The sequence below is a fragment of the Podarcis pityusensis genome (assembly GCF_964106645.2).
Source record: "Podarcis pityusensis genome assembly, chromosome: 6".
Classification (NCBI taxonomy): domain Eukaryota; kingdom Metazoa; phylum Chordata; class Lepidosauria; order Squamata; family Lacertidae; genus Podarcis; species Podarcis pityusensis.
The window spans coordinates 36870071-36895011 of NC_138030.1; the positions used below are offsets into that span (position 1 = coordinate 36870071).

Below are 24941 nucleotides of genomic sequence, written 5' to 3' on the forward strand. Positions count from 1 at the left end.
GGTCATCCCACAGCGCTTGCCTCCAGCCCTTCATCTTGGGCTTAAAGAAAGGGACAAAATCAATTGACGGAACTTTTGCATGTTTAAAAGGGCAATGTGTGTCTTCAGGGAAGACATAGCAAGTTGACAATCAGATTGTCAGAAGAAGCTGAGCAAACAGCCTGAGGAGAAGGCAGGCAACTGAAGTGGAGCTGTGTCTCTGCTACAAGAAGAAATCCGGAAATCATGAGCCCACAGCAGTTTCAAAAGCTCCAGATTATAATCCTGGACTGTGCTCTCAAGCATGTTCCAGATGGCTGACGCCACTACTTGGAGGGTAAGAACACCCAGGCTGATGAATTACCACCTGAATTGCTGCAGCTACTCAGTTGCAAGGCATATAGCAGACTCTGCGACACACAGGGGTGGGGCAGAATGGTTTTGCACTATTCCAGTGTGGTTTCAAACAATTTTACTTACTGTGCTGAAGTAAATATATTATTCAGGCTCATTCCAGCTCTTGAATATAGCACTAAGCCTGGAAGCTATGGCCCTCCAGAGGCCATTGGACTCTAAATTCCATCATTCCTGATCATTGGCTATGCAGGCTGGGACTGACTGGAGTTTGAGTCCAGCAACATCTAGAGCACCACACCCCATCCCTGAGCTATATCATTTTGTTAAGGCAAAGCTGGTTCCCGCTCCTCCCCACAAAATAAGCTGCCCACTACTCTCAGCAAAAGAAGGTCTGTTTCCCCAGAGGGGAAAGTCCTATAATCATATCCTGCTCCACAGACCCCAATATTCATGATACATAACAAAGCAGAGCAACCTCTTGAATAAAGAACCTCTTTCACAACCTTATTCTATACATCCTTGAGATTGGGGAAGGGCTGTAGCTCAGTGCCAAAGCATCTGCTTTGCATGCAGAAGGTCCCAGGTTCAATTCTTGACATCTCCAGGTAGAGCTGGGAGAAAACCCAGCCTGATTCAGCATCCTCTGTTCCTGTTTCATGAAAACACAAGTCATGGAAAAGCAACTGAATGCCCAAGACCATGTGGTCCAAAAATTCCTCCACATTACAGAGTCAATTTTATACTTGGATCAAGAGGGTGGCCCAGCAAAGCTTTGAAGAAGGCAATTATCCTTATCGTGTCCTAAGTACACATTAAGAGCCCTATTGAATCAAACCAGAAGTGTATCTAGTCAAGTATTGTGTTCTCACTGTAGCTAACCAGCCAAGGCTGGCTCAAGACATTGGGCTGCCCGAGTCCAAGAACAAGATGCCCTTTCCCATTCCACATACAGAAGGTGGCCTGACTAGTAGTTGAATCATATTTCAACACTGGCGATGGGAGAGTGTTCTCCACAACAACAACTTGGGGCAGAAAGCATGCTTAAGGGAGTGCTGGGCAGGCCACATGGAATATACAGCTCTGTCCTCCAGAATATTGCTCCCACTTCCTGCTCCCAACATCTGCTGTCTATGGCAGCTGCCTCAAAACGGTGGAGGTAGTCCTGCAACCGGATGCTTAGGGGAAACCTACAAGGAGGACATGAGCACACTTCTGCTTTTGATGCCTATTACTGGCATTCAGAGCCATACTGCCTCTGACACTGGAGGTAAGATAGCCATCATGATTATTAGCCACCGACAGACGTACTCATGTAGGATGAGGATAATTCCCCTTTTAAATCTGTTAAGTTGGCAGCCAACGTGGTGCCATTTGCTCTGCTACCCTAGAAATGCCACAGGAAAAGTTGTAGCTGATGCTAGATTCTGGGACCACCATTTTTACTCGGTTTTGTCTAACAGCACTCTTAGGCACACCCAACCAGGTTGTAGATTCACCTACCGATACAGAAACCTGGCAATCGCATGGAGTTCTCCACCACCCCTTCTAATATATATGTACCTCACATATAACCTTGGATTCCTGTGCTTTTTACAGCACTGACATTCAGAGCTGCACTGCCTGATGATTTCCAATGAACTTTCTTCAAAAGGAGGAACATGACTAAACTCCCAGCTATCTGAAGTAAAAAAAGAACCTACAAAAACACACACAAAAAGAACTATTTGCTGGCACAGTCTGTAAAGAATTCTATTTTGAACATCCTTTAAACAAAGGAAATAAATGCTAAGAAACAAGGGACTGAACTCCTGGCTTTCATTTCACCTTTCTTGGCAGCTTTATCCACCCATCAACTTACACATATCACATTGACTTACTTTTTGTTTTACATTATTTTTAAGAAGTCATACTTTGTCTAGGTAGCCACCAAGGTGGTGTTGACGCCTGCTTTCAAAACCTCCCACCCATCTGTACAGGCTGAGCCATTTGCTATGGCTGTGGCTGATGCAAATAAAGATTCTTCTGATCTGCTGAACCATTCCTCCTTGTTCCGTGCTCTTTCATTTAAATATCTCTCTAAAGTTCAACACTATCCAATAAAAGAAAGATGAAACAGTCTGGGGAGAGATAAACAGAAAGCAGAAGGTACGAAATTTCAGTAACTGGCCTTTACATTCAGAAAGGTCATTATACATGCTTCCAGAGAGATTTTATTCAGTAATCCTAAAATGTAACATCAAAAAAGCTTCAACCAAATCTCTCTTAAATATAAATATCTAAAGTTTTAAGAATGGCAGAGACAAGAGAGAAGGAAAGCTCAGTTTTATCAACTTCAAGTAGATGGCTCTGAACCCCAATAGTAGACAGACACCCCAGAATTTTGTAAGAAAAGCTAAGAATGTCAGGTTATCATGCGACACCAGAAGCTTATAAGTAAGATAGTATGATATGATAAATTCATAAACCTGGTGATATTGCAACTTACATAGTTCAGTGAAACACCTGCCACAGCAATGACAGAGATGTGAAAATGCGACAGAGGGCTGTTCTATGATTTATGGTCCAGCCTAGGAGCAGAAATTTTCCTATGAATTGGGGCTCAGATACTACAAATCAAGTGTCATTACAGCTCACCCTTGTACTCTGTCTCAACTGAGTTCCTTACCAATTTAGTAGCTTCTTGGCTTAACATCAACTCCCAAAGTCACTCTCAGTGACCACATGTCAGTGGTGGGTGAGGCCAGAGGCAAACAAGGATAGAACAAGTTTACATCCATACCTCTATCCTCCATCCCAACAAACCTGAGTTCAAAGATACATTCAAGTGAAGCAAAACATTCAAGGAGGATGTGTAACTAGGCTGGAGAGCACCCCAAGGGCCAGAGAAAGTTGGGTCTGAGACTGGCCACCAGGTCTGAGGTTCCGCACCCATGACTGCCAACATCAGAAATGGGGAACCTACGGCCCTCCAGATATCGTAGGACTACAACTCCCATCGTTCCTGGCCATGAACCATGCTGGCTAGAGCTGATGGTACTTGGATTCCACCATCATCTGGAGATCCACAAGTTCCCCATCCCTGATCTACACACACTGAAGAGGCTAAAGTCATATTTATGCAGTACTGTGCCTAAGTGCTCATGCTGCTCCAGTAATATTCTGATCACATGGGGCTGCCAAGATTCCATAGGCTACTGCCCCTTCCCTTCTGAGCTGCTGACACTGCCAAACATAGTATCTCTGAAATCCTGGCAACACCATGCACTTCTGCCATCCAAACACTACAGTAGCAGGATGGTAGCCAGTCACAGCAAGTAGCAACTACACCTCTTTGGTAATACAGGAATCCAACCTAAACATATCTGTCAGGGGAATTATCAAGCCATTGCTAATAGACTGGGGTTGGGTGGGGAATAACTTCAATTGAAAATAAGCAGGGTTGAAAATAAGCAGCTTTCATTTTCCCATTCAAAAACCTTGAGAAAAAGTCACATTTCTATTTTTATTGGTTGGGTCATTTGTGCCAAGCTCTTTAAGTCTATATTTAAAGAAAATATTTCAGAGTGAGTAATAAAGTAAAAGACTAAAATATGGCCAAGACTTTTTTCCTATTTGAAGTTTTTGTCTTTTATCAGCTTAGACACTATACCAACAAGAACCCTATCTGAAGACGACAGAATTGCTCAAGTTACTGTATCTGTGCTTTGCTAGTCTGCTGTTTGGATTACTGCAATGTATTATATGTGTGGCTGCCTTTGAAAGTGGTCAATGTCCATATTATGCCAGTGAATGTCATCTGCAATGGCTTCCAGTTCCTTTCTAGGCCTGATTCAAAATGTTGGTGTTAACCTTTGAAGTCCTAAATGACTTGGCATTATCATACCTGAAGGCTAGCCTCCTCGCATATACAGTGGTACCTCGGGTTACATATGCTTCAGGTTACAGACTCCGCTAATCCAGAAATAGTGCTTCAGGTTAAGAACTTTGCTTCAGGCTGAGAACAGAAATCGTGCTCCGGCGACACGGCAGCAGCAGGAGGCCCCATTAGCTAAAGTGGTGCTTCAGGTTAAGTACAGTTTCAGGTTAAGTACGGACCTCCGGAACAAATTAAATACTTAACCTGAGGTACCATTGTATACCTTCCGAGACCTTAACATCCTCTTCAGAAGCCCTTGTCATGCGGCCTCATCAAGTTAGGTGAGGCAGTTGGCTACAAAAGAGGAGCTTTTCAGTAGTGGCACCCTAGTTCATGAATTCCCTCCCCAGAGAATACCTTTCCCACCATTTCTAATCTTAACATCTTCTTGTGCTTTTTGAATACCCTACTGTAATCTTTTAGTTATTATTTTGGTTCTAAACTGCTGGGGGGGGGGGTTTAGATGGTTACTGTAAATTATCTGAAAAACCTTGGTTATTGGGTGGTATGATATTGTATAAACACATACCTAAATAAAATTACTCATTGTATATGTTCAAACTTTTTACTGGCCTAATCTGCGAACAGAAAAGATATATTGTGATATTCTAATTTAGTCTCTCATGGACAAACTCTAGTAATGATTCTGTCTTAGAACAGGCTGTCAAAGGTCTGGCAATAATTGCGCAAGTACATTTGAAACTAAAAGGCTCAAATTCATTTTTGCTTGCAATCTAAACTTTGCATCCATCTTCAAACAGCAACAAGAACTTGGGAAGTTCCAATCAGAGTCTTGCTCTTTACACAACACAGTACAAGCCAACAACCTTTCAGATAGGCAATTTTTACTTTACACTCCTCAGCTAGACTGGAATCGGAGACACATGCAATGTAATGGGAATAGATGTACTAAATTGTTTATACCAACGAACCCTCTTCCCCTGTCCCCCCACCAGATAGACATACACACACCCCAACATGCCCGAGAGTTACAGGCAACACCCTTCAGCAAAGTAGTTGCTGCTTCAAAGCAAAAGGCATACTTTAGTCCTTAAGTTAAAATACAGTGTTCTGCATAAACAGACCAGATGGGCTGCATGCTTAATGATGGTGGAAAGGCAGATAGTTTACTGCAGCTTTCATATATGCGCTACAAAAAATGTATGAACAAATGGCATGCTGTGACAAGTCTACCAGGCACTTTGAGAGGGGAAAATCACTTGCCTTCATGTGGATCTTGACGCCACGGTTAATACAGTCTCTGGGGAGGTGTCCAGAGTCCACAGTGATTCATGTGCTGGTAACTTCACGTTTAGACAACTATAATATGCTCTGCGTGGAGCTTTCCTTAAGGCTGGCTCAGAGGCTGCAGCTGTTGCAGAATGATACAGTTCAGGTACCGAGTGGTGCTCCTTACCAGTCAAATATCACGGCAGTGCTGCAAGATCTGAACTGGCTGCCTATTAGTGACTGAGCCAGTTTTGAAGCTTTGTTACCTGAATATAAAGCCCTAATCAACTCTGGGCAAGGCTACCTGAAATACCAACTTCATCTCTGCAGCCTTGTAATGGCATTAAGGCGGCTGGCAATTAGCCTTGCCATGGTCTGATGATTATCAGCTCATAGTAACTCAGAGGTGAGCTTTTTCAGTCGTTGCACCAATGTTATGGAATGCCCTTCCACTTGAAATGCAAGAGGCCCCATCTGTACTGGCATTCCAATGACTTTTGAAGATGCACCTATTTACACAGGAATAAGGGACGCGGGTGGCGCTGTGGGTTAAACTACAGAGCCTAGGACTTGCTGATCAGAAGGTTGGTGGTTCAAATTCCCGTGCCTGGGTGAGCTTCCATTGCTCAGTCCCTGCTCCTGCCAACCTAGCAGTTCGAAAGCACGTCAAAGTGCAAGTAGATAAATAGGTACCACTCCGGCGGGAAGGTAAACGGCATTTCCGTGCACTGCTCTGGTTTGCCAGAAGCGGCTTAGTCATGCTGACCACATGACCCGGAAGCTGTACGCCGGCTCCCTCGGCCAATAAAACGAGATGAGCGCCGCAACCCCAGAGTCGGCCACTACTGGACCTAATGGTCAGGGGCCCCTTTACCTTTACCTCACTCATGAATTCTTGCTCTGGATCTGCCTCTTGAAATCGCTGGATTGTTTGAATGGGTGGGTTTTATTGTGCATTGTAACTGTGGATATTTGTATCTTAATTGTTCTGCTCAGTCTGTTTTTTATATTCTTTAAACTGTTTAGATATTTACTCTAATGAAGCTTTGCATTGGTAGATGACACTATAAGCCATGCAAGAAGAAGCTCCTTTCCTCCCTCATTCCCTAGCACACACTCCCTGGAAGACAGAAGCAAGGGTACTCAGTATTCTTTTTTGCATCAGTCCGTAGCTCTTTATTATCAGCAAGACCTTCACAGTAGCAAACTAGGAACCAGGAGGCAGGAGTTCATGTCTTGTACCAAACAAAAAAATGGTTTACATGCTACCCAAGGAGTATTTGAAAACAAAAGTCTGCAATGTTTTCTGAACATTGCAACATGGCACTTTCCCACACTCTCTTAAAATTGCAAATCTTAAATTACTTGCTTAAATTACAAGTGGCTCTCTTTGCAGCTTGACAGGTTGGTCCCCTGTCTTTGCTCAGCAAGCTCCTGCAATCCTCACCCACACATGGCTTTTGGAGGATTGAAAGGAGGAATCAGATGTCCTTTAAAGTTTGCACAGACTGAGGCTGGGCCTACACCTCCAGCACAATTAGGTGATAAAATGGCATGGACTGTATGTACTTCAGATGAAAGATACCAGTTTTGAATGTTCCCTGCTCTTCCAAACACCCCCTCCCAGCTGGATACAGTGGTACCTCAGGTTACAGACGCTTCAGGTTATAGACACTTCAGGTTACAGACTCTGCTAACCCAGAAATAGTACCTCGGGTTAAGAACTTTGCTTCAGGATGAGAACAGAAATCACGTGGCGGCAGCATGGCGGCAGCGGGAGGCCCCATTAGCTAAAGTGGTACCTCAGGTTACGAACAGTTTCAGATTAAGAACGGACCTCCAAAATGAATTACCGGTAAGTTCTTAACCTGAGGTACCACTGTATTGGGGAGGGGGATTAAAGGGCAAACGAAACTCAAACAAGCACAAGTCTGTGAAACTAGCACATGCAGAGAAAAGGTTCTCTCCCAGCCCTCTGTCTGCAGTGCTGATGTTTTATTTGCAACCAGTTTCCCCACATCTGTGGTCTGAAGTGGTGAAGCTCATCTGCATCTGCAGTATCTGTAACTGAGGGTTGGAAGTACAGCAAGGTAAGAACAGGCTCTTTGCTCCTATGTCCCACTAACCTAGTAGCTGAAATATTTTCTTCGACTTCTGAGAATGGCAGTCCACTGCACAGAAGCTTCCAAAACATACCTCAGGGGCCCATCACCATGAGTTTATGTAACTTTTGCCAAACTTGCTGAAAGAGCTGGGTCGAAGCTGCCTGGGATAAATGGACAAAGTGACTTTGGCAGCCCACCCTTAAACCTGTTAGGGAAATTAAGCTGGCACCTCATCTTCAAACGAAAAAGAGAAGAGTGTGCATTATAATAAGGCCTCTTAGAGCACAGAATAGTAAAACACAAAGAGTTCTTCTAAAGGATGCAGACACAGGAATGCTTTACTCAGCTCCATGGCAATCCAAAATATGAGCCTTAAAGACTGCTTGCTGAATGGGAAGTTTAGCAATTCAACACTACATTCGCCACTTGATTGTGGCAGCATCCATTTATGACTTCCATTATCTGAAACAGATCAAACATAATAAAAAGTATTTATATTATTATCATCACCCACCACCTGGTAGCTGCAATACAATACTGACCAATAAAGGTGCTTCACGCATTCTCTTGAGAGTCAGAGCAACAAGACTTAAGAGTATTGCCTTGTAGTGAAGTATATGCATGTGTGAATCAGATCTTAGATACACTGGAATAGAGGTGAAGAGAATATTTCAACTCCCACTGGAACATGCATCATGCTAAAATTACTGGATAAACTTGAAAAGGAAATAGGAAAAATTATTACTATCTATCATAACACAAGGCCTCCTGTTACTGATTCTTGAGTGGAAACAGATAACTATTCATGCTATGGTGACTGCTATAAAGCATACCCTGGCAACAGAAACCAATTTCCCCCTCTTACAAGTTAATAGCCCATCATTTGGGAATCCCCATTTTTCAAACCTGACAATTTATGAAATTTCTTATTTGTACATCCAAGAGATCAAAATGTTGGAGGAAGGAAAATTAAGAGCCACCCAGTTCCACTCCTTCTGCAAGCCAGTTTAATAATTATAGGCTAGCTACCTCTTCCTCATCACATTCCAATTTTGTTCCATATTACGTTTTACATAAATTATAAGTGGTGACACTACCCAAGCCAGATAATTCTGTCCATCTGACAAAGATCAGAACAACAGTGGCTTATGACGGATGCTATGGTAGCGATCTCTAATGACTCAATATCACACATTCCAGTCTCTTGTGCATTTTAAAACCGCTGATGTCTTAAGAACCAGAGTTTAAAAAAAGCTCTTCATCATATACTTCTGTTAATTCTTCTCCTGAAATTTTGTCATGTGTCAAGTCAGCTGTCTTCCTCTTTTGAGCTATATTTCTCCCTTCAATTTCATTTTTTAAAAAATTACATTTTTCTGAGCTACAGGGTTAGCAAAAACAATTCAAAACAAGGAAGTACCACCAAACAGCTGCTATTATGAGCCGTGGAAAAAGATGGTGGAAAATCTTCCCACTTTGCCAGAGTTGCATGGGAACAAAGACGTGCTTTTTCCAAAGACTTGTCTGACAGAAAGTTAACAAAACATTTAGAAAGTATCATATCAAAGTTAAAACGATTCTTGCCCTTATCGTACCATTTTATATCTTACTGTCTTTGTAGTTGACTATCTACGCAAATGAAAGAAGTGTGCGTGCACACGAAAGCTTAGACCCAGAACAAACTTAGTTGGTCTCTAAGGTGCTACTGGACAATTTTTTTTCCTCGACTGTGTCAGACCAACATGGCTACCTACCTGAATCTAGTATCTACACAAATATCATACTAATGAATTAGTACGGATTAGTTGAATTTGTTTCAAAGTCTAAGTAGATATAACAGCATAATCCACTGAAAAAACACAAAAGGCTTGAACAACAAATTAGTAAATTACCATATACCGTATTTTTTGCACCATAACACTCACTTTTTTCCTCCTAGAAAGTAAGGGGAAATGTCTGTGCGTGTTATGGAGCGAATGCCTGCGGGTGGCAGGGGGGATCTGCTGCAGTCGTGAGCAGAGGATTCATGGTTCCCCTTCCTTCCCTCCTCCGTGGTTACAAAGCATGGATCCACATGGATCCTCAGGATTTTTGCATGGGGATACTCCAAACTCACTGTCAGATCACATGTCTGTGGCCACAGCATGAACCACAGAAATCATATATCCACTATTTCGTTTAGAATTTTTTTCCCCTGTTTTCCTCCTCTAAAAACTACGTGCGTGTTATGGTCTGGTGCGTGTTATAGAGCGAAAAATACCTTTCTGAAGAAACCAGAGGCCTTTCTTCTGGGCATTGTCAGCCAATTGGTGCTAAAGAAGGACAGAACTTTTTTTATGTATGCTACAACAGCAGCAAGAATACTCATTGCAAAGTATTGGAAGACACAAGATCTACCCACTCTGGAAGAATGGCAGATGAAGGTGATTGACTACATGGAATTGGCAGAAATGACTGGCAGAATCCGAGACCAGGGAGAAGAGTCGGTGAAAGAAGACTGGAAGAAATTTAAAGACTATTTACAGAAATATTGTAAAATTAAGGAATCTTAGAAGGATGTTGGATAGAAACTAAGTGGTTTCCAGCTGTAATGCTTTAAGAGATACGAAAAAAGGTTTACAAATGGATAAAAGCTTAATGGTAAGGATTTGCTGAACTAACAAACTGAATTGGAACACAAAAAAGGGAGGTACGAGGAGGTCTGGGGAAATAAGTGTAAGGAAGATAGGCTATGGAAAATTAACGTGTTTTTAACTGTTTTTATTTTGTATGTTTCTTTTTATTTTTCATTTTTTTGTTATATCTTAAAAACTTTATTCTTTTTTCTGTATTTTGTATTTTCTTGTATTTTTATTCTTGTATTCTTTGAAACTTTAATAAATATCATTTAAAAAAAAAATAGAGCGAAAAATACGGTATGTTATTCAAGGGGCTATGGGCACCACCCTCTCTTCCTACCCCCTAGCGCACTGCCCTCATAAGCAAGAAATAGAGGAAGTACATGCATATTTCACTTTTCCAAGAGTTCCAAGAAAAAGTCAGGCACGGTAGAATTAATCTGAGTCTTGGAAAGCACAGAAAGCTGACAAAGGAAGTGGGAAAGAGTGTGCCTTTCTTAACTTTATCTTTCTGTACTATGTACTTTCCAAAGCAGAAAGGGGTCACCAGTCCTCAAGACTGTGGTGGGAATAAGGGGGAATCTCAGAGTCTTCATTAGTGCCAGAGGAAGACCTCATAATTTAACATGTGAACACTTCAGAGAACCCATTTTCTGTCAATGGTTAAAATATACCATGAGAAGGGACAGACCTTCAACACAGATCTATTAGTTATATTCCCCTGTAATGTTTGCATTGAGGAATCAGTCCTCCGATTCCCACATAGAAAAATAAGCTAAACATACCTGCTTCAGTCATTCTACACAAAATTCTACCCTTCCCCCACAAAAAACCCAACATGACATTTTGTTAGTATGGCACTCTGGTAACAAGACCACTTTAGTTAAACGCGAAGATGCCTGCAATATTGACAGAGTGAGATCATAATTCTCATAGCCTGAACAAGACACTTAGGTAAATATTTCACCCTGTCACATGTCTCAAGAAAGGTACTTGAAAACCAGCAAATTACCGGTATCCAACATAACTAGATTACGATAACATAAAATGCTTGGAACAGAGCAAATACGTCTGAAGAAGGTGAATTTAAATCCTGCTTGTTAGCAAAGACCAATGCCAAAGGAACGGTGCACATTCAGGAACCATATCTATGAACACAGTTTAAGTATCTTCACAAAACTATCAGGGTAATTGAATTTAGACCTCAACTTATCTCAAGTCTTCAAGTCAATCGAGAATTGAGCGAAGCAAAAGCCAGTCTCCAACAACTCTGTTCTTTAACAGTGACGCATTATCAAAGCCGAACCAACAAAATAAATTATTATCGCTTCAAGCAGCAGCAAGCAGCGTTAAGCGCAGAGAAGAAATAAGCTAGCGTCAAGGCATTGTAGTGGTACACCTGTGCTCCAGGATGCCACTTTAAAACGAAGATCCTCAAAGCAATTTACAAAACGCTGCTTTAAACTGCACTTGTGAGAAAAGTGCATTAAAATTACATGGCAGTTAATAAGGTGCCACTGAAGGGCTGCTTTATTATGTTGAATAGTTTCCACATTTAGCTAACTAAAATAATTTTAGTGAAGGTTTAATTTAACACATAGGAGGTGACAAACTAAATGTACCTAGCTAATAAAGCAGCAAACAAAACAAATGCTGCTAAAGCACCCTGAACTGCACTGTACCCAACGTAAGGCCACTTTCTTTAGTTATCAGGTTAATACATAATGCAAATTTTCACACCAAGAAATTGCACACAAGAAACAGGAGCCAAATCACCGGATTTCAGATTAGAATTGAAACTAACATGTAAGTGGGAGTAACTTCACTGAAGCCACAAGACTTGAAAGCAGAATTACTACTAAAGAACCACTTGTTAAAAGGCAATGGTGGACGGGCAGAAAGAATAATGATTATTATTAAATATGAAAGGGTTGCATTCACCAACATTTTATTCAGAGCAGCCCCACTGAAATTATTCAGTAGGTCTACTAGGAGTCTTACGCACACTGAATACAACCCATAGTATTCTGACTTCTCACCTGCAAAAATCTCAAACCACTGGTATCTTTTTTAATGGGCATTCTTATAACCAAACCAGAATTTTCTATAAACAGAGTGCAATTCTGCCAGTTATGAATATACAGCTGAAGTGATCTGCTAACTCATAACTCATGCACAATGCACAATCTGCTAGGACAACAAGCTCGTATTGCACACAGATTATGGATTCTGAAACCATCAACCAACGGAGGTGCACCTATCAGGAGCCAAGTGAAGCTGCAAGAAAACCAGGCCCAAACCATTTCAAATTGTTAAGACTGAAAAGTCTTGCAAATATATGCTTACAAAAGTTACTGGCTCACAAAACATTTTACGAGTTGGCTTGTTAGCCATTTGTGGTAGCACAATTTTGTGGCACCACAGTTCAAGAAGGACACTGACAAACTGGAACGTTTCCAGAGGAGGGCAACCAAAATGGTCAAAGGCCTGGAAACGATGCCTTATGAGGAACGGCTAAGGGAGCTGGGCATGTTTAGCCTGGAGAAGAGGAGGTTAAGGGGTGATATGATAGCCATGTTCAAATATATAAAAGGATGTCACATAGAGGAGGGAGAAAGGTTGTTTTCTGCTGCTCCAGAGAAGCGGACACGGAGCAATGGATCCAAACTACAAGAAAGAAGATTCCACCTAAACATTAGGAAGAACTTCCTGACAGTAAGAGCTGTTTGACAGTGGAATTTGCTGCCAAGGAGTGTGGTGGAGTCTCCTTCTTTGGAGGTCTTTAAGCAGAGGCTTGACAACCATATGTCAGGAGTGCTCTGATGGTATTTCCTGCTTGGCAGGGGGTTGGACTCGATGGCCCTTGTGGTCTCTTCCAACTCTATGATTCTATGATTCTATGATCAGTGGCCTAAGGAGCCAACTCTCTTGTCATTTACAGGGAAAGAAGTCCTACCAGTTATTCTTACCAGCTGCACATATCTTGGGGAGTGGATGCTTAAAGCCCGACTTAGAAAAAAACAACACACCACATTCACTGAATGAGGTGAAAGGAGCATAGAATACATACATGCTTGTCAGCTTTATTTTAACTGCTTAGCATTTATTGATTAATTTATATCCTGCTCTGCCACTGCAAGTAGTCAGAGAAGTATACAACCCAGGCAGAAAAGGGAAGCATGAGATTCCTGTTGTATATAACTAGCACCACAAGCCCCATCTAATAAGGTTCCCACTGATAATTGAGCATTCAACAGACACTGCCTGTTCCCTTATTACATTTCGCTATGTCATCAAAAGGATAAAAAGGATAAAAAGTTACTTTTATTTCTTAAATAAAGTTCTCAAGAAGCAAAAGTACAGTGGGTACAATTCTACATGATATGCAAACATTTCATTTAGCCAGGGAAGGTTCACAATGCTCTGTGGCATCACAAAGTGCTCCTGTTCAGTGTACAATCCCATTCCCGCACCGGCATGGTTTTTCATTCCCTATCAACCATAGTCAATTCAGAGTTATGTGGCCACCCAATCCGCCAACTCAATGCAGTGAGGGGAGTGTTCCACTCTCATCTCTGAACTTCGAAATAGAGGCAATTATTTGGGGGAGATATTTTGCACACCTAGAGATTCCAAACATTTGCAACATTGACTTTCTAGCCAAGAAGAATTGTTTGGTCACATATGCAAGTTCTTCAACCATTCAGATTGTATTTTTAATCAGTATTCCTGCAGGGGGCTGGACTAGATCAGGGGTCAGCAACCTAAGACCCATGGGCCACAAGCGGCCCACCAGGGTTTGTTTAACCAGCCCATGAGCCACCCCCGAACCGAGCTGCCTGCTCAGCGAATCCCCGCGCACTTTGCTAAACCGGCTCAGCATGGCAACTCACTTCCACAGCGCCAGAAATCACAGAGGGCTCTCTGCTGGAGTGAACCAGCCCAGGCAAGGTAAACCTTGCCGACCCCTGGACTAGATAGTCCGTTGGGTCCCTACCAATTCTGTGATTCTATGGTTTTCCCCTCCTTTAATTATTTTTTTTACTGTATTATTATTATTATTGCATCTGTATCCTGCCCCTGCACAGTGGATCACACAAATGAAAAGAGAAATGTTCAAAATGAAGCTTCACAGGTAGAAGGGATTATAACAAGCCATGCTTAGATTTGAAATGTTGTTTCCCATCTATGCTCAAGTCAATGCTTGGAGAAAATAAGTTACTAGCTATGCTCCTTGAAAACAACACATTTCATTTGACCTTTGAGGATTCTCTGTTGTGGGCTGCTTAGACATTTATTAGGAAAAGCAAGATCAAATCAATTCAGAACATATTCAGCTGGGGTCTGAGAGCTTAGATTAAAACCCTTTAATCTCATAGCAGAGAATTCTCTATGAAGTGGAATCGAGACAACATGATTTATACCATAACCAGGTTTTATCCTTGGAACCTTATATTGTAAGAACAAATAATACTTTCTGAACTAGTAAAAATGACAGCTTCAACATGGCTGTCATAGAACAGCACATTTTGCAGCTGGTTGCAATGTTCACAAGAGTGCACAATGTTTCATAGAATGCATAAGCATCCAGAACCAAGCCCATAACTAAAAAAAATTAAAGGACATCAGGGCAGGGGGGAGGCGGAGAGAGAGAGGACAGAATAGTGTTTTCCTATATAATACTTTATTTTTGAAACATTAATCATGCTGCAGTTTGCAAGGTCACTTATAGAGGAAGAGGGACATCGGGGGCAAAACAGAGTAGGGGACATAGGACTACAAAAGAGTGAAAGGATCAGGGCAGGGCATGCTTTGCCCCACTCATCTGTCATGGCCACAGAGGTCCCCCACCCCTGGTCTGAGTTGGGGGGGGATGTGAAGTGTTTGGCAATGCCTGGGAGTTTGGGTGAGTTATGGGTGACAGATGCGGCTGGTAAGCAGGGGAATAGCTCCCAGTAACTATTTAAAAATATTTGTATTCGTAGGGTTCCAATATGTAACACAGAAATGAGGCTTAGATTAATTCCATTCTCTCCAGCTAACTGAACTTAATATAAATGGGAACAAACTCTTGTCTTGTTGCTTACACAGAAGATTTGTGTATATGGGTTCTCTAGACAAGAACAGAAAACTAAAAAATACAAGTTTCCAGATGAGCCCCAGCATTAATGATGTGAAGACTGTCCACGGAGGTCTTCCCTACCTTGGTGCCCTCCAGATGATGTTGGGGCTCCCATATGCCCCAGCAAGCATGATCAACAAGCAAGGATGATGGGAACTGTAATTTGACAAGATCTTGAGGTCACCAAGTTGGGGGAAACTGCTCCAAGGTTCCAACAGAATAAGGAGGCTATCATAGGGCATGAAAACTGGTCCTGATGTAATGCAAAGGTGGTCACCTATAGGAATGTACATGCTTACAAAGCATTTCATGAGTCCCCCCCCACTTTAAATTACCAAAATATGTAACATTAAAGTTGAAGCCAAACAACAAGCCATCTTTAGAGCAACTTGCATATGTGCTGAATGTTTTGGGATGGAAAGTGAACACAGCACGAATGCGCAAACTTGACAGTCTTCAACTCAAGTGCATATACTATGCCAGCAGATCTAACAGCTGAATAATAAGGTTTCCTTCAGCCCTAAATAAAGATACTTGGTAGTTTTCTGTGTCTGACGAACGCAATAATCTTTCCCTCTCAGCTGGATTTCGGAGTTTATTTAACGTGCTGCCACTGTGCCAGGCACATGAAGAAAACAGAGACACATGCCAGCAGAGGCACAAAGTCCTTTGATGACATCCTGACTAGGCCACAAAACGGATCGCAACCTCACCCACACTTTAGGTTCTACCTAAAACAAAAAACAAAACATCAGGCAGGTTTTAAGTTAAGGGTTTGAGAAAGAGATCAAAGTAGTGTCAAACATGGAAGGATGTATTGACTGAAATGGAGAGAGTCACATGCATTTGTTTCTCTGGTGCAATCACTTAACGTGCTATCTTGCTTCTTCCTCTTTGCCTAAAGCCCTTTATTTCCCTTAATCTTTGCCTATTCTTCATTTGGCTTCTTGGCTATGTCTCGATCCTGATTGATTTCGCTCTCCGCATCCCACCCCATGGTTGGCCTCCAAAGCTATGCTAAGCCAGGGCTTACGAGGAGGCATGTGATGCAAGCCCTAGTAGTTCCATTCTCAAAATCCAGAGTGCAAACACTCCTACTTACTGCACGCGCACTGTGATTCCAGTGCTGAATTTTTAATCTGTGTCCACACCAAGTGATCTCTACTGCATATGTGTCCTGCACTTTGTTATAAGACACTAGTTCGGTGTGCTGTTTCTCAAACCAGCTTCACACAAACTGGCATCCTTAAGTTGCTCCTAACTAGTTTCCACTCAAGGTGTGTGTGAACACCTCTGCATGGTGGTAAAGGAATCACAGAAACAAACTGAAGCCATGCTAATGTGAACAGTGTGTGAGGGGGGAAGAGACCTGTAAACACACACACACACACACACACACACACAACCCCACTTCACTGCGCAATAAGACAGTAAAGGGAACCAAGAATAATCACTTGCTGCTAAGTTTTCTGTCCTTACAGAGGGAGAGGGGAGAAAGAAGGACTACTTTGAGGAAGTCAAGCATTCTTAAAATGATATATATCATGTTTGTCTATCAGCCATTCTAGTCAGAAGTCATGGACATTTTGGCCCTAATTTATTCATAACATAACTGATTGTGTAACCAGTGTGCACTTTAGAACTTTATGCTCCATTGCACTCTTTTTCACTAAATAGAACATAAGATAGATTGTATTTGCAATCCTACCCAATTACTGTAAAAAGCTGATTAAACTGTGTTTTTCTCATGAGAATGTTATGCAAGAAGACTCCCCACCCCCCCTGCTGAAAGCAGGAAAGGAACATACAGGAAAGGAACTCACCTCAGTTATTAATGCTAGGATTAAGACTGCATTGCCACAGTTCTGATACTTCAGCAGTAAACACAAATAGTGCTGAGTTGCTAAGGTATAGTCAGAAGAAAAGGAGTATTCCTGTATGCAATTTCGTATTATGTTCCATTTCCAAACAAGGAAGCTGGGCAGATTCAGTCCTGGTTTATTTTGCAATCCATGGGGATTTCTAAAATCCAGGAGCTTTGGCTGCATATGTACATCTGGTAATTTTAGAAGTAGTCAACTACTGGAAACTACAAGGCTCACCAGAACTGTGCTTTATTTCCTTCCTATCACTTATTTAATAGAAAGGAAACATTTTACTTTATTCACTCCCAACAAATGCTGGGCACCAAAACCTTAACCGGTACCCTATGAACCCTCAAGAGCCTGCAATTCAACTGTTACGTGGGTATGTGAATGAACAGATTGAAAACCATTATACATTTCCCCAAATTCCCAATGGTTACTTATTCTATGAGGATTTAGGTATTTGGCCTTTCAGAGGAATCCTAAGACCTCTGAATTCAGAGCAAAGTCAATAGTCACAAGAGATAACCTGGTATTGAAAGAAGATTAAAGAGCAACTTCTCTCTCTTCTTCCTTGACTGAATCAAGTTGGCTATCACAATCACACTCTAAAAAGATAACCAATTCTAATCCTTAGGAAGGGCAGATATGATTGCTGCAGATTCACTGGCGTTAGGCTACACTGCTATTTCCTGAAGCAATGTACAAACTGTGGGTGAGAAGACCTGTATATGTAAATGGCAGCAGACACATGTTGGGGAGCCCTAGGGCCAATCAGATATCAGCTTCCCCAGGAACACATGCATACATGTATAAAGACACAGGCTATATATATATATTCACTTTTAAATAACTGTGTCAAACACCAGGGTACACACAGAAGTCACATGGAGCCACCCAGAGTACTGCTGAGAAGCAAATTCACAAGAGCAAAAAATCAAAGAATACTGTGATATTATATATCCATGGTCTTCTGAGAAGGGTTGCTAATGGTTCTTTACTTTAAGAGAGTGTATGCCATGGCAAAACACTGCAGTTTCATAAGCAAGCCCCCTATTTCAGAGCATCACAGCTCTACGACAGTCTAAAGAATTTACACCAGAATTCTAAAATATTCCTCATTTTTTACATTCTGATCTGGAAATCTGCTACATGCTTAAGCATCTCTGCTGCTGAAATGAAAGGGACTAGTGTACCGTGATCTTTTTAAGTTTTACATGCAATGAAATGTTATGTTATACAGTGTAGGTGCTCCACCATTTTGCTGCAAGTCTTCACAGTGTTTCCTTACATCATCACTCACACACACACATGAAGCTCACACTTCACTGTGGGTATTCTGCTGCAAGTAAACATTTATAAGGCTGGTAAAGAAAGCCACAAGTTGAGGCCCAATGGCAACTCAACCACAGCTTCTACAGTGCAAAAGCAATCAAGTCGTTTAGAAATAAGCAATTCTGTACCAGCACACATTTATAAAGGCTCAGTTAAACAAAGATTTGGTTGTTGTTGTTGTTCATGCACTATAGCTGCCAAGCTCAATTCTACTTTATGCCAACAATGCCCTCCTGAGTGTGGGAGGGGGCATGAAATCTATAGCATTTGGCACATCAGAGCACACACTTGCTGTGTGTGTGGCTTCAACTGCGAACTGTTCTGATAGTCTTTATGCAACTGCTTCAAAGAAAAGTATTAGCACACAAAACTGTAAATGCTCTGCACTAAATCTCAGCTCCAACAGTTACTGCTGAAACTGAGGTTGTAAAGGACACTTACAATGGAATAAGTTCAACTGAACCATGTGGAACTTACTTCTGAGTCAGTATGCATAGGAGAATGATGTTACTGTAATCTTGCGCATATTTACTTGGGAATAAGGGGGAGTTCCAAGAATCACTAGCACTGCATGGTGTTTCTAGCAGCAGACCCAGGAAGTTGTATTAACATGGATACACACATAATGCGCAGAGCTGCCCTTAGTCCTAATGTCAACAGGGCTTAGTTCCATGTTAGGCATGCATAGATTTGACAAGTTAAAGGTCCAATCAAACCTACTGAAACTCTAGCCAAAACGTACAATTATTTTGCCCCTAATTTGAGCCCTGCATTTAATTGCCCTTCAGGGACCTAATATTGTTTCCTTGATGGTATCGATCAAGGTTAAAGAGACCGGGGGAGAGGTGAGGAGAGCCAAACATTCATAATATACAATATAGATATTAAAAGAGAAGAACTCATAATCTATCCTGAATATTTAAGTCTTGTGGCCTTTTGAAACAATAGCAGTTTCTCTGAAGTGTTGTTTTGATGAAAATACTGTGCATGAAAATATATTTATAGAAACAGAAGAACACAGGACTTCCTGTTTTTAGCTCAGCTCCACCTTAAAAGCTATACTTTTTTCTCCTGCCGATTTATACTGCAATTAAATGCACTTCTTTGCAAATGCCAAATAAAAACAGTTGCATTTTATTCATTTACTGTTGTGAATATATAGAGAGAGGGGGAACACTCAACTTTTCCACTGTTATAGGATGCAAAGAATGGCCTTGTCAAAATCACTATAACAGGATCATAACAATGTCAGAAAAATCATAATAGGCTAGTCTCCAAAATCCACTCCTGCAAAGATTAAAAACAATCCACTCAGCACCTTTCTTGCACAAATCCCATTAAAATAAGTATAACTACACAAGAAATCTGTGTTTTCATACTACCATCATTCATTCCAATGGCATCTGCACTGGAGAGGCTCCCAGAGGCCATATAACTTAGATGTTTCATATCCTTAAAAATAGATTGTAACAGTTGAGATCAAACACATTTCTGAGAATTATATTTAAAATCCTTCTATGCTTGCATAAAGGAGTTACAATCTATATGATAATCTATAAGAAGTACTAGTCAGACCAGTTCCCCCCCCATTCTGAGAAGTGTCCTTTCGAGGGGGGCCATGGGAGGAATGATGGGGCCAAAATCAATGTCATATCAGTTGTATTAAACCCTTTTAAAAATAATTAAACCAGAGACACTGTGTATTCAGTTACAAACCCCGACATACAGATATAGCTAATTGCTGCTATAGTTATACCAAATGGCAAATGGATAGTAAATTTCATGTCAGCTTCAATTTCCCCATCAAGTTGACAACATCAGTGTTAAAAATATCTGAGATTTGAGGTACAAGAGTATTTTCATTTCAGTTTGAAACAATGCCACAGTAATTCTATCAAGATGAGCTACTGCTTATATAGGTTTTTTGAAAACACATACAGAAGACTCCACTTATTTCATACCAGTTTCTCATTGATAGCACAGCTCTGATTATAGACATCTCAACTGCATCTGGAAATTTTCCACACTCTTTCTAGCAAGCAAGCTAACATCTAATGGTACATGAATAATACCTCAGGGATTACTAATGTAGTAAGTCAACTGTTTTGAAAGTTTTGCAGTCACACATAATATAACACAGACATTGCACAATGTATGTAGGATGGTTAGATATTCAGAAATTGAAACACAATATGCCAAGTAATCTACATGCCAAAGTTATCTATAATAACTTGAAGTCCTTTTAAAATTCACACAAGTCAGATATCAACCACCACCAAGGACTCTTTAAACGCACGCAGGCTTGGATGGCACGAGCCTATCATTCAGGAAGGAAGTGATGTATATAGAACAAAATTGCTCACTCCACACTACATTGAAATAGAAGACTGGCACCAAAAGGAGACAACATGACCACTCTTACTTCCTCACACCCCACCCGTGACATTTTCCAAATAGTAACAATATATCCCAAAAGGAAACACAATATACTCTTTCAAAATAGGAAGTACTACAGACAGGCAACTGCATTAATGACAGGAGAGGCTCATCCGCCCCCCAAAAGAAACCTTGCTCACGGATGTCACTCGGGGGGGGGGGGCAGCACAAGACCAGTCTGTTGCAACACTGCCAAGTTTGATAATTCAGTAGTACTGCGAACTACAGAAGCCACCGGCAACTCAAAACTTTAAAACGCGGGTCAGGGCAGCCTGCAAAGTTGCCTGAAGTTCCCCACTAATCTTTCACCCTTCAAATGTCAGTGCTATGAAGGGAGAAAAAGAGAGAAAACACACACTTAATTTAGTCAGCTTTCGAAAACAACAAAATACACGCTGTCCTCACAATGGTTCTACTCCACACCAGGATGCTAAGGTGAGATGGCGTTCCAGGCACGGCATCTACAATACTAAGACTGTGGTGCCATGACTAAACTGGGCAGACAACATCACCTTAGGAAGCACTGTGGAAAGAATCACTGTTAACCAGCAGCCCAAGTTCCTGGAAAACAGAAATTCCTACTCCAAATGATTTCTAATGACCCCACTTACTACTCTCACTATGCGGAAGGAGGCCAGGCATGCTCTGATGATACCTTTTGGATGGTGCCAGTGGCAACAACACGAGGCATCGCAAGTCCCTCCCTGCGCCATTTTGAATTACCCGTCCATCAAAAAGACTTTCCTGCCAGTGCTTGGACACTTTTTAATTTCCGAGGCTATGCTTTGCAACTTGCAGTGTTCCCAGCACAAACTTGAAACCAAGTTTCATTTTAAAAATCAAAAATCGCTGGGACAGAGTGGGGGGGTGAGAGAGAGAGAGAGAGAGAGAGAGAGAGAGAGAAGCAGAAGAGAGAGAACGGCTACTGCTAGCAAAAAAGAGGGGTGACACTTTTTTAAAAAAGAAAATTTATCTGGAAGCAGCCAAAAGCATTGTCATAAAGTCAAGGGATATATTTTGACTCAAACTGGGACCCTCAGCAAAAACACAATTACACAGCAGAAGACAAGACCTACCTCCTCAGGAGCTCGGCAGCAGAGTGGCAGCAACAGGATGAACCCTGCAAGCAGTACAGAGAAGCCAAGCTGCCAGGGATCTTCCCACCAACCACAACAACCCAAAACAGGGAAGTACAGTGTCTCTGGTACCGTTTCTTTTCCTGATATCCTGTTGCATGGGAAACTGTGGGGAAATCCTGTATTTTACTTCCCTATTACTGGCACAAGCAATAAACTTAAGTCCAAGTGGAGTGTGGTGGGGAGGGGGAGCAACACCGGCCACAAGTTAACAATGTGCCATTCAAGGCATTGCCTGCCAATGATTTGCCTTTCCCCAATGCAGAGTGAACCAAAGCAACCTTGTGGGAGGGTCACCAAGATGTTAGCTTTGGAGACACAGGTTAATAAGCATGTTCCGCTTATTATACTGGGGGTGGAAGTGAAGAGCAGGTCCCAGAGTTCAGATCCTATTGGTTAAACTCCCTTATATCGCCTCTCCCCTCCCCCAGAAAATGTTGTTATACACCACAAGAGGTTCTGTGAACAGAAGGAGTGACCACCATGTCCAGCCAAAGACATCAAAATAGTAACCAGAAGGCGTAAGGAACATTTGCCTGCCTGGCAGCCACTCCCAACAGAGATGCCTTAGAAGGAAGGAAGGATTCCAGTTTATGTACGCACTACAAAGAAAAACTGCACCATTCAACTAGCCCTGGTAGAGGAAGGAAGCCCTCCCCCCATCACATAAATGCATCCACATCAACCATAATAGGAGCTCCTAGCACAACACACCCCTTTCTCGATGGAGCAGCCTGGGTTCTCCTGCTTCCAGGATGCAGTTGGGACACCCTCCCCCGCCTAAATAGCAGCTATCCTTCATTAACCGACGGGCAGAGCAACCCAATCATACAAAGGGGGGGGGGGATTCCTCCAGAGGCAAGTCTTTAAAAACTGCGCAGGGGAGGGGGTGTCAAAGAAGAAACGTGTCTCTGTACTGTCAAAATCGCACAAAGCCACCCCCCTCCCACCCTCAACATACAATATGGGGTCCTGACTCCTGTCACCCTTTGGTACCCTGGGTGGATCAGGAACTCCTCCCCCCTGCAATCTCCCCCCCCCCTCCCGCCTCGCCCCGCCAAGCACACACACGTCCCCTGCCTGCACTCCGGCCAGGCACTTCTCTGGCCAGGCTCCAGCCTGGCTGTCAAGGCTCCTCTCCTTTTCCTGGCCGGGTGCAAGACCTCGCCACCCGCTTCCCCGTCCCCTCCAACCTTCCTGGGGGGGGGGTGAAGAGGAGAGACGCTTCGGCTGCTTTCCTTACCCTGGAGGGAGCACACCCTGACCCCTCCCTGCCGGGCCCTGAGCCAAGGGGAAGCAGCAGGGCCCCTCGGCCTGGCGGCGGGAGGGAGGGAGGCGAGCCGGCCCCGCACTGGGCCGGGAGGGAGGGAGGGACCGGGAGACCGAGCGAGCCGCCGCCTCTGCGGCCGCAGCAGCGGCGCCCCGGCTGCCCCTTCCTGCGCACCTTACTCACCCCGTCGCCGCTGCCTGCCGGGGCGAGCCAAGCCGGCCGCCCGCTCGCTCGCTTCCGTCCTTCTTTCCTTCCTTCCTCCGGCTCTGCGCTCGCTGCCTGCCTGCCTGCCTGCCTTGCTGGGCTTGAGGCGCGGCAGCTCCAGTGCGCGGCGGCGGCGGCGGCAGCTCATCCGCTCCGCCCCCCTTCCCTCCCTTCGCTTCCCTCCTCGGGCTCGGGGAGGAGCCGCCGCGCCGGCGGAGGAGGAGCGAAAGCGGCGGAGGGGCGGAGCAGCGAGCTCGGCCCGGGCAGGAGGGGTCAAAGCGCCCGCGCGAACGTTGCGCCACTTTCGTTTTGGAGGGGCGCGAGTGATGAAGTCTCCAAGACTAGAGGAGATTCAGTGCCGGATTTACGTATAAGCTAAACAAGCTATGGCTTAGGGTGGGCCCCCAACAAATTTAAAGGGGGGATAAACCTGGATGTACCTTTCCAAAATATAAGATAAAAAAGAAATAAAACCTACCGTACAGCAACAGTGTTTTGTGTTGTGTAGGCTCCTATGATGTAAGTAATGGGCCCCAAATCATTTTAAGTTGGAGCTTGATAATTATTTCACTATTAATATACTTCTTAATTGTATTTCACTATCAATATACTTCTTTTTAATTGTATTTCAGTTCCACAATTACTTTGCTAAAATACGTATTTTGTTCCGTGCAAATGGCTCTAGATACCTATTAGGTCCATAAATTACCATATAGCATATGTTCAACATGAAAAACAGCGACAATTTGTTGTTGACAAAGGACAGCTGGACATATAAAGAGCCCCATTACCTTCAGTAGCTTAGGGTCTCATCAAACCTAAATCCGGCCCTGATAGAGATATAGATATTTATATAGATACACGCACATGCCCTTATGAAAGAGGGGAGGGGGCTGTTAGTTTTAAATGCTTCATACCAGCAAATAATAAATAGTTGAAGGTAAGAAGGCTAGGTTAGGGGGGTGGGGAAATATTCCTGTCTGCTTAAAGAGTTAAAAAAGAAGATAACATTCAAGAAAGGGGTGATGTGGTCACCATGTAGATGTTGCTTCTGTGCTATTTATTTATTTCTGACTACATTTTACTAGGATTTATAAAGAGATAAAGCATATCTATCATACGTCTTTTTTGTCCAAAACTATTTAAAAAAGATCAAAATACAATAAAAACATAGGGGGAAAGAGAGAAAAAGAAAAGCAGGAAAAATAGAGAGAGGAAAAAGATTAAGAAGAAATAATTGGCAATAGAATTTAAGAGAGTGAAAGAAAGTATTCTGTACTATTTACACAATCATTTAGGGTTTGCCCAACCTGTAACAAGCCAAACATTCGCTGTCTATGTTACAGGGGAGCATAAGTCACAACACAC

At 42.6% G+C, this 24941-nt stretch overlaps 1 protein-coding gene across 1 annotated transcript in view; it reads right to left on the minus strand.

The window, feature by feature from the left end:
- Positions 1 to 23737, minus strand: part of RAP1A (RAP1A, member of RAS oncogene family) — a 99137-nt gene extending 75400 nt beyond the window's left edge. The window contains exon 1 of the mRNA XM_081009941.1: positions 23553 to 23737. The gene's annotated coding sequence lies outside the window, so the exon portion shown is untranslated. The remainder of the gene's footprint in view (positions 1 to 23552) is intronic.
- Between the last annotated feature and the right edge of the window lie 1204 nt (positions 23738 to 24941).